We start from the raw sequence: 9,645 nt of genomic DNA on the forward strand, positions 1-9,645 counted from the left end.
TCCCCCATCGCTCCATTTCTTTAACCCCCCCTTACCATGTCTGTTTTCTTTCCCTTTCTCCAGATGAGGGTCAGACAGTGTGCCAGGGGCCTCCGGAAGTGTCTGGGCAGCGGCTGGCTGAGGTGGGCATGCAGCTGAGGGCAGACTGCCACCAGGGCCTGGGTTACTGGGACTATCTGTTCTTTATCGCTATTGGCTTTGTCATCTTCAGTGCCGGCACCGTGTCGGCGTGGGTGATGGGTGTCCTCATGGTGCTGTACGAGAGATACAACAAGAGGAAGGGGGAAGACATGGACAGTGATGACGAGGAGGAGAGACATATGGGCGGAGGGATGATGGGGGGAGGGCATCAGGGGAACGGGGATCTGAATAAGGCTGGCATGCAGGTGTGAGGGCGGGATGTGAGCAGCTGGAAGAGAATACAATTTAAAAACGGCAGAAGAGAAAGCAGAGAGGATACATTACAAGGAGCAATGGAGTGATGGAAGTACACTGAAGAAAAGAAGGAGGAAAGAAGAGGGATGGAGAGATGAGAATAAAGGACACTGGGACCTTGGGAGAGACAGTCTTGTTCTGACTGGGTGTCTCTAAGTGGAAGAGAACAGGACAGACATTATACCCTGTGTGTGTGTGTGCGTGTGTGTGCGTGTGTGTGCGTGTGTGTGTGTGTGTGTGTGTGTGTGTGTGTGTGTGTGTGTGTGTGTGTGTGTGTGTGTGTGTGTGTGTGTGTGTGTGTGTGTGTGTGTGTGTGTGTGTGTGTGTGTGTGTGTGTGTGTGTGTGTGTGTGTGTGTGTGTGTGCGAGTGCGAGAGAGCAACAAGGGGGAATAAGCCTTCCACTTCAGGACTACAGAGTGACTTCTGAACTATTAAGAGCAATAAGCCCCCCACTGTTACACACACACACTCACACTCACACACACACTGCTAGTTTGGTTTCTCTGGTGATGCAATAATAAGAGTGAGTTACCCTCAATTCAATGTTATGCGCTTGTTTGAGAAAAGCACTATGAATTCAAATAATTATTATGGGGAAGGACACACAGATAAACACATAGTATGTAGGTCTACAGTAGGTTAGGTTCATATTCTAGTCCAGCCAGGGGTGAAAGTAGAAAGTAGAATTTAATGAGCCTCCAATTTTTTTATGTTTTGGGCCTAATCATAGAATTACATATATAACCCCTATTAATTCAATAGGACCTCTGTGGGCCTAGTCGTAAAGATTTGTCATTTAGCTTTTAAAATGTATCACCTTTTATTGTGGCATAAACACAACCAGTCATGATGTTTTCATCTGATTGTCAAACAGTCACTTCAAAGGGCTCCTTCACTAGGCTACCCACGCACGTTCATCCACTCACAACATATTTCCATCCTCCAAACAGTGGTGAATGGAAAGAGATATCCGTTACACAAAACACCAAAACACCAAAGTTTCTGATCAACTCCACCAACGGAGTTGAGCAGAGACCAGGCTTTGTTGAATTCAGGAATTCAGCTTGTACCTACAGTATGTTTTGTAGTTGTATGCCTTTCAATGTTTGCTCAATAAACGTTTATCAAATACAACCACCGCCTCTTTGCTTCTTGCTGTTGCTCTAAGACGGCAACTGAGCACATGCCAATTGAATCTCAGCAAGGAAACAGTCGGTGGTTGTATTTGATTAACGATTTATAAAAAAGTATGGATTTCAGCAAACAAAGAAAGGCACGCATCTACAGAGGACAAACATAGGTACAAGGTAAGCGTTCCATAATTGTTATTTTTTGAAGTATTGACCTTGGGCAAATCGATGTAGTCAGAGCTGAATTCCACAAAGCCTCATCAGAAACTTCCTCCACCATGGAGTTGAGTTTAGTCAGATGGGTTATTTCCAGTGAAGTTGATGAGAGCAGCAGTGTGTGGGTCTATATGTGGGCGTGGAGCATTAGGAGGATATCAGCATTATTTTTTTATAGTGGGGGGGGGGGGGGGGGGGGGTTCATTTGTAATCACACTCCATGTCCCTGCCTACTGAGATGCATCCACACCGACACGCACGCACGCACGCACGCACGCACGCACACACACACACACACACACACACACACACACACACACACACACACACACACACACACACACACACACACACACACACACACACACACACACACACACACACACACACACACACACACACACACCTCTCAAGGGCACAGCTAAATTCAGACCCTTAGGTCTAGGAACATTAGCACCCCTCCTTCCATCTGTTTTTCCATCTCTCTCTCCATCGCTCTACATTCAGGAGACGAGTCCTTACCTGTCACTACATGCACACACGCAAGCACAAGAAACAAGTAGGCACTTAAGCAAGTAGACACGCACACATTCATGCACACACAGACACACACATATACACACACACAGACACACACATACACACACACTTACACACACATAAACACACACAGAGACACAGATACACAGCTAAACTGTCAGATCTTTAGCTGGTCATTATCAGATGATGTACTTAGGAGCAGCTAAACCGTCTCGACAGACCCACAGCCTCAAGACAGATGAAACTGCTGTTAAGATGTCTGTCCCGGGCCTCCCGGGTGGCGCAGTGGTCTAGGGCACTGCATCGCAGTGCTAGCTGCGCCACCAGAGTCTCTGGGTTCGCGCCCAGGCTCTGTCGCAGCCAGCCGCGACCAGGAGGTCAGTGGGGCGACGCACTATTGGGCTAGCGTCGTCCGGGTTAGGGAGGGTTTGGCCGGTAGGGATATCCTTGTCTCATCGCGCTCCAGTGACTCCTGTGGCGGGCCAGGCGCAGTATGCGCTAACCAAGGGGGCCAGGTGCACGGTGTTTCCTCCGACACATTGGTGCGGCTGACTTCCGGGTTGGAGGCGCGCTGTGTTAAAGAAGCAGTGCGGATTGGTTGGGTTGTGCTTCGGAGGACGCGTGGCTTTCGACCTTCGTCTCTCCCGAGCCCGTACGGGAGTTGTAGCGATGAGACAAGATAGTAATTACTAGCGATTGGATACCACGAAAATTGGGGAGAAAAGGGGATCAAATTAAAAATAAATAAAAAAAGATGTCTGTCCCATGTACGATATGACCTTACTTCAAACACACATATACCACAAACAAACACACACGCTGCAGCCATCTCATCTGTTGAATGATGAGATGGCCCGTAGGACATATCTGCTGCTCAGTCTGGATACAGGGGGGTGTTGGGCGTTCTGTTGTGATGCAGACAGGGCCAGGAGGGGTATGTGTTAACCCGTAAGAGGACAGAGCAGGGTATAAATATGACCACTGAAAGAGAAACAGGATCAGGGGGATTCAGGTTGTGTAAGGGGTGTAAGACGTGGGTGGGGTGTGTAAGGGGTGTAAGACGTGGGTGGGGTGTGTAAGGGGTGAAGGGCCCAATGGCCGGGATGTAAACAGAACAGGGGGGTCCTGGACGGGCATGTAGAGTGTGTGTGTGTGGGTAGGTGTGTTTACAGATGGAAGGTTGGGGTGTGTATGTGTGTGTGTCTGTGTGAGGGTTCTCTCTCGGTTACAGAACTGTTGTTGGCAAGCGAGTCACCGTCGCCAAGGGCAATGTTCTAGAATCTTGCTGATGTCAGCAACTGACCAATAAGAGCAGGGAGGGTGCACCCCGTAGTTTCTGGAACCCCCTGTCATCCCCCAAGAAATCTGTGTGTGTGGGTCTGTGTGTGTGTGTGTGTGTGTGTGTGTGCGTGTGTGTGTGTGTGTGTGTGTGTGTGTGTGTGTGTGCGTGTTGTAACCTCAGCCAAGGTCCTGTGAGTGTATCATTGTGCATGGCTCATGCTAATGGTTGACTCAGGGGTGCGGGGGTTGGTATTTTAAACAGACTTCAACATTCATGCATTCATTGTTGCGGAACGTCATGATCTTGCTGTAAGTTGGCCATCAGATGAGGGATGCATCTCAATAGTCTACAGGGGCTTCCTCTCCTCATCTCGTCTCCTTCAAATGCATTAGTGTTTCCCTATATGGCAATGTTTCCCAAACTCGATCCTGGGGACCAGAAGGGTGCACACTTTTTTTTCTTCCATCGCACTACAAAGCTGATGCAAATAATCATCTCATCATTAAGTTTTCATTATTTGAATCAGCTGTGTAGTGCTAGGGAAGAAAAAAAAGTGCACCCCTTGGGGTCCCAGGACCGAGTTTGGGAAACAGGACCGAGTTTGGGAGTTTGGGAAACACTGCTATAGGGCTTGAAATGAAGGAGAGGAGACAAGACAATCTGTACTGTAAACGTTTGAAATGCACCCGAGGAGAGCAGTCATAGAAACAGATGACTGATTTCATAGTCCCTAAAGTTTCAAACCCAGAAGCACCTTACAGTCATGAACCAGTGTACTGGCTCAGGGCTGTGTGTGTGTGCGTGTGTGTGTGCGTGTGCGTGTGTGTGTGTGTTGTGCTGAGACGTCCTGTATGTGGTAAACTTCAGCACTAACTCCCACTGTGAGGACAGGATCAGATCGCAGTAGAGCCAGAGACTTATAGCAACAAACTCTAACAGCCTCACATCATAATTAGACGTTCATCCATGTTTCTCAAAAGTGAAGTTTTTAAGGTTAAGTTTAGGCATAAACTCCGAATTGATAAGGTTAGGGTTAAGTTTAGGCATTAACTCTGAATTTTTAAGGTTAGGCATTAACTCTTTCAATGATCTATATCTGGATTTGAACATGCAACCTTTAGAACCAGATGTTTACGCCCATCCGCCATCCCTGTCCCCAACGCCCTAGCAAAGCAAAACCAAAACCTACTTGAAGGTAACAGCGCTCACTGTTTCCCCTAGAGGCCAGTTTCCAAGTCATCTCCCGACGTCCTTAGACATGGATGGGCGTCGAATACTGACATGTATCACGGGTGACCCGCATGCTTATTGAGACTAAGGGCCACACATACACCAAGAGGCACGCACGCACACACACATACAAGAAGTCTTAAAGCTCTGTTCGGCTCTTAATCGTTTCTTGTGCTGGTCACGGTCTATCGATCACGTGGCCCTGTTCTGCACACACGCCCCGGGGGGTTGCATAGTTAGGCACACACACAAACACACTAGGGCTCCCTCGCTTCACAGACCTCTATCCCATAATTAGCTCGTCCAGACAGAGATGACAGTGCAGACATGAGAAGACACCCGGGGGAGAGCCCAGTGTGTGTGTGTGTGTGTGTGTGTGTGTGTGTGTGTGTGTGTGTGTGTGTGTGTGTGTGTGTGTGTGTGTGTGTGTGTGTGTGTGTGTGTGTGTGTGTGTGTCCAGTCTGTTCTGGAGTGGGCCGGTTTCAGGCAGACCACTGAACCATCACCATACCAGTTGGACACACACACACACATCTAGCGTATCTCTCTCTCTCTCTCTCTCTGTATATACACTAGCAGTGAAGTTTGGACACACCTACTCATTCATAGATTTTTCTTTATTTTAACTATTTTCTACGTTCTAGAATATTAGTGAAGAAATCAAACCTATGAAATAACACATGGAATCATGTAGTAACTAAAAGAGTCAACAAATCAAAATGTATTTTAGATTTTAGATTCTTCAAAGTAGCCACCCTTTTCTTGATAACAGCTTTGCACACTCTTGGCATTCTCTCAACCAGATTCACCTGGAATGCTTTTCTAACAGTCTTGAAGGAGTTTCCACATATACTAAGCACTTGAAGGCTGCTTTTCCTTCACTCTGACGCCCAATTCAACCCAAACCATCTCAATTGGGTTGAGGTAGGATGATTGTGGAGGCCAGGACATCTGATGCAGCACTCCATCATGCTCCTTCTTGGTCAAATAGCCCTTACACAGCCTGGAGGTGTGTAGGGTCATTGTCCTGTTGAAAAACAAATGATAGTCCCAATATGCGCAAACCAGATGGGATGGCATATCACTACAGAGTGCTGTGGGAGCCATGTTTGTTAAGTCTGCTTTGAATTCTAAATAAATCACTGACAGTGTCACAAGCAAAGCACCCCCACATCCTCACAACTCCTCCTCCATGCTTCATGATGGGAACAACACATGGAGAGATCATCCGTTAAAACTTCTTAGGGATAGCCACTTTTTTTCAATTTTCGCCTAAATGACATACCCAAATCTAACTGCCTGTAGCTCAGACCCTGAAGCAAGGATATGCATTTTCTTGCTACCATTTGAAAGGAAACACTTTGGAGTTTGTGGAAATGTGAATTGAATGTAGGAGAATATAACACAATAGATCTGGTAGAAGAAAATACAACCAGTCTTTTTCTACCACCATCTTTGAAATCCAAGAGAAATCACTCTGGTTGTAATTCCGATAGTGTCCACAGGATGGCAGCAGTATATGTGCAAAGTTTCAGATAGATAACTTGAAGTATGAGTGAACTACAATACTTTTAGTGTGAAGTCCCCAGGTACATTTGGGCAAATCGTGAAGGAGACATTCGCATTCATATTACATTTTTCTGCAAGAATATCGTCAAATTTGTATACTTGGACTTTGATTTAGCTTTCCAAGTATTAGTAGCCATATTATAAGTTCAACATTTGCAAAACAACTAGATTTCATAACTTCATAACTCTGAATATCATTATAATTTCTGTCCAAAATGAAAAGGCATGCTGTCGTACAAGGTTAGTAACACATTTTACGACATATACATGGTTTCCCGTAAAGCCCAGCTCTCTGGCTATCTAGCTAGCTTTGTTTGACCTCGATTGGTGCTTATTTGACAAAGATACAGTCGTTCAAGTGATGACCGCCCGCGTCATTGGCATGCCATGAAGGAGGTGAATTTGGAGGGGAATTTATCAAACCTATCGTGGTGAAAAAGTGTTTTGTTGTTAGGAGCTCTTCTCAAACAATAGCATGGCATTTTTTTCGCAGTAATAGCTACTAGCTAGTAAATTGGACAGTGCAGTTATATTAACAATAATTTAAGCTTTCAGCCGATAAGACACTTATATGTACCAACATTTGTTGTTTCTCTAAAATCTGCGATCTTGACATAACATGCTGCATGATTTACAACTGTCCTGTTGGCGGGACGCCGATCCTTAAGAAGTCCTACTCTGCGTCTCACAAAGACACGGCAGTTGGAACCAGAAATGTCAAATTTGGACTCATCAGACCAAAGGACAGACTTCCACCGGTCTAATGTCCATTGCTCATGTTCTTGCCCCAACAAGTCTCTTCTTATTATTGGTGTTCTTTAGTAGTGGTTTCTTTGCAGCAATTCAACCATGAAGGCCTGATTCATGAAGTCTCCTCTGAATAGTTGATGTTGAGATGTGTCTGCTACTTGAACTCTGTGAAGCATTTATTTGGGTTGCAATCTGAGGTACAGTTAACTCCAATGAACTTATCCTCCGCAGTAGAAACTCTGGGTCTTCCTTTCCTGTGGCGGTCCTCATGAGAGCCAGTTTCATCATAGGGCTTGATGGTTTTTGTGACTGCACTTGAAGAACCTTTCAAAGTTATTGAAATTTTCCGTATTGACTGACCTTCATGTCAAAGTAATGATGGACTGTCTTTTCTCTGCTTATTTCAGCTGTTCTTGCCATAATATGGACTTGGTCTTTTACCAAATAGGGCTATCTTCTGTATACCACCCCTACCTTGTCACAACACAACTGATTGGCTCAAACGCATTAATTAAGAAGGAAAGAAATTCAACAAATCAACTCTTAACAAGAATCCCAAATATAAAATATATTTTGATTTGTTTAACACTTTTTTTATTTGTACATGATTCCATATGTGTTATTTCATAGTTTTGATGTCTTCGCTATTATTCTACAACGTAGAAAATAGTACAAATAAAGAAAAAACCTTGAATGAGTAGGTGTGTCCAAACTTTTGACTGGTAATATATATATATATGCCCAGTGTTAAGTCTGCTACTCTGAGAGGCTTTAATACCTCACACCTCTGAGAGGCTTTAATACCTCACACCTCTTCGTTATCTCTCTCCCTCTATCCCTCTCTTTATGTCTCCTTCTGGGTCCATCTCTGTCTCCACAGCTGTGTGTGTGTGTGTGTGTGTGTGTGTGTGTGTGTGTGTGTGTGTGTGTGTGCGTGCGTGCGTGCGTGCGTGCGTGCGTGCGTTTGGGCAGTATCACAGCTTGAGTATGAAGCACAGAAACCATCTAATGCAATAAGTAAATGACTCTTTCTTCCAGAGTGTGAGCACACACACACATACATAGATAGAATATCTACACGCATACTCCCTCACACACCTGTGTGAAAGCGAAACATAACTTTTGCTCTGATTTACACATACTTCTATTTTGACTCTATGTTCAGCACATACACACACATACACTTTACACGGCATACCAGTCTGACGTGCTGTTGTGTGAGTACAGGAAAATATAGTTGTCCACAGGGATCCTTCTGGTTGCATGTCCTTGAATCGGGCCTCAGTGGAGAGAGGAGGAAGAAGCGAGAGAGAATAGGAGAGACTAGAGGAGCCACTATGAAAATTCACAATGTACTGCAGCATTAAAACGGGGGAAATTAACGTCCATTTAAATGATAAATAAACTAAATGATATCATGTCATGAAATAGCACATTTTGTTTCTACAATGTGAACCTGAGTATGGACAGGGGGTAGAGGGAGGAGAGAGAGGATAATGGATGGTGTTATGGAGGCTGGAGACAGTTGTCTCTTCATTATGTTAAAAGTGACACACACACATACAGCAGCTTCAACTGCTAACACCCCAACAGTTCTTTGACAGGCCTACAGAAACGTCTTGTCACACTGGCAGTTTCCAACCTGAACACACACACTCTGTCCTTACCAGTAGAAACCAGTACCCACATACACGTACACACGTACACACGTACGTACACAAACATACACTACTGTAATACTGTATGACTCCACACAGGACTGTCTTTTGTCTACAGCGGTTCCGGCTATTTAAAACTGCGGTAACTTATATTAAGTCCTATTGTATCTTTTACTATTATTAAAGGATAGACTCTGATGTTTGTGGATGACTGCGTTTTCTGTTGTTTCTTAACCCATTTAATCCCATGGTTCACAATAGTGACAACACAAAGCTTTAGTACTCTAGAGAAGTTGTACTTATAAACAAATGTGTCATATATTATTCTTTATCAACGTGTCTAGTATCATTTAGAGAAGTTTCATATGATTTCTCAAAATGGTCGCAATACCACAATCATTTCTGCAATGTGTACTTGTACAGAAAGATTTGGCACCAGAAGTCTAACAGTCTAAAATAAACAACGGAGCGGCTGCGGATCCAAATTCTCTGGAACCGTCCTCCCATCAGCTAATAGTCAGAAGCTTCTGCAAATGTGCTGGATTCTCTACTTCACGCACAGTCTTTGCTCTACTCGTTTGGCTGCCCAGAGAACAGGCTAGGATACTCTGGCAAATTTCAGTGATGAATGGAGAATGGTGCTAATAAAGTTAGATCAAAGTGGAATCAATGTCTGCTAGATCACATATTGCTATTATTCTAGGCTACATAACACAACCGGCAAAAAAAAATGAAATGTAATGACATTTTAGGATGATTGTGCAAGTGGTCAAATTTTTCTCTCATACGGCCAAAACTCAAATCAAATATACCAAATACAACTGGTGTAGACTT

The 9,645-nt window shown here is 44.5% G+C and overlaps 1 long non-coding RNA gene across 1 annotated transcript; it reads left to right on the forward strand.

Moving 5' to 3' along the window:
• Positions 1-1,968: 1,968 nt before the first annotated feature.
• Positions 1,969-9,009, forward strand: LOC129855325 (uncharacterized). The gene is made up of 2 exons (XR_008759497.1): positions 1,969-4,630; positions 4,670-9,009. It is a non-coding gene; the product is annotated as an uncharacterized LOC129855325 (long non-coding RNA).
• The last annotated feature ends 636 nt before the right edge of the window (positions 9,010-9,645 follow it).

Source organism: Salvelinus fontinalis, chromosome 5 (assembly GCF_029448725.1).
Source record: "Salvelinus fontinalis isolate EN_2023a chromosome 5, ASM2944872v1, whole genome shotgun sequence".
Classification (NCBI taxonomy): Eukaryota; Metazoa; Chordata; class Actinopteri; order Salmoniformes; family Salmonidae; genus Salvelinus; species Salvelinus fontinalis.